This window comes from Bison bison, unplaced genomic scaffold (assembly GCF_000754665.1).
Source record: "Bison bison bison isolate TAMUID 2011002044 unplaced genomic scaffold, Bison_UMD1.0 scf7180017864203, whole genome shotgun sequence".
In the NCBI taxonomy this organism is placed as follows: Eukaryota; Metazoa; Chordata; class Mammalia; order Artiodactyla; family Bovidae; genus Bison; species Bison bison.
Genome location: NW_011494775.1, coordinates 6,436,725 through 6,438,093, shown reverse-complemented (window position 1 = coordinate 6,438,093; position 1,369 = coordinate 6,436,725).

Below are 1,369 nucleotides of genomic sequence, written 5' to 3'. Positions count from 1 at the left end.
GGGGGGCACAGGGTGGGGGACAACTGCCTAGAGCTGGGGTCTTGATGGGCCATTGGACCCCCGTGGGGCCTGGCCCTGGCTTGTCCATGCTCTCTGTGACTCCTCCCACACAGATCTGATTGGGGTTCCCTTACTCATTCATTCATTCATTCTCCCCGGCTTCTGGGAGGGAGGTCTCTGCAGGGGGTGCTGCTTGGGCCTGGGGCCAGGGCCTCTACCTGGATATGGGGTGAGGGGCTTTTTAGCCTCTGCAGAAGAGGGAGGAAGTGCTGGCCATGGAGGGCGAAAAGCGGATGATGGACGAAGCAGCAGCTCTGCTGGCCGTGCTCCCACCCCGCAGCCTGCCTTCCCTGGTGCTCAGAGCCATGGGCGTAAGGAGGGGAGGGGACCCAGTGATTGGACCTGGTTTGTCCTGGGGAGTCAGTGGGCCAGGAGAGTGCTTGGAGCCCCAGCTTCATGCTTTCCATTGTCGGGTTATCGGAAGAGTTTGGGGTGAGTTCTCTTCTCTGGGGTGGGTTCCCTGGGGCAACGACACTTGGGTGTGACCAGAAGGATGAATGGTCAGTGGGCAAAGAACAAGGAGCCTAGGGGGCAAGGGACTGTGTGGTGTACTTTAGGACTCCATGAGGCTGGAGTCCAGAGAATTGGAGCAGAGAGGAGCCAAAGTCAGGGGCACTGGGTCTGCATGGCAGGCGCACTATGGAGTCATGGTGGGGGTCTGAGCAGGAGAGGGACGTGGTCCCATGGCTACATTTGGAGGTGGATTCAAAGGGTTGGTCCTGGGGGTAGTGAGCTGGGTGGACTGGGGGTAGGTTTGAGGGGTGATGGAAGGCTTACCTGGGGGTGGGGGTGAGAAGGCAGCCATCCATGGGCGCTGGGTGTGGGCTGGGGACCTGGGTTTGTGAATAGTGGTGCCCTTTTTGGAGCAAGGATATCTTAGGGCCAGGGACCAGATGAATGGGGCACAGGAAGTCCACATTCCCGCCTTGCCCAGGCCCCAGGGACAGAGCCTTGGCTTGACCACGAGGGACTTCATGAGTGAATGAATGAGTGTCCACCCTAATCTAAACCCCAGCCCCAAGCTGAGCCCCAATTCTGCTCTGAGCCTCTATTCTAGACTGAACCCTGGGCCCAGGCTGAGCCCCCAACCCTGGACCAAGCCTGACTGCCCTGCACCTCTCCCACCCGGGCCCCCCACTACCCTCTCTCCCTGCCCTGTACCCGTCCACCCCCAGGGCTGGTGCCACCTGTCCAGGGCAGCCCTTCCCCTTCCTGGCCGGGTGCCCACAGCTCCTGACTCAGGGCCCCCGGGGGCCTGTCCCACCACATTCCGGGGCAGCTTGTGCAAACATGGGGCGCCTCCCAACCA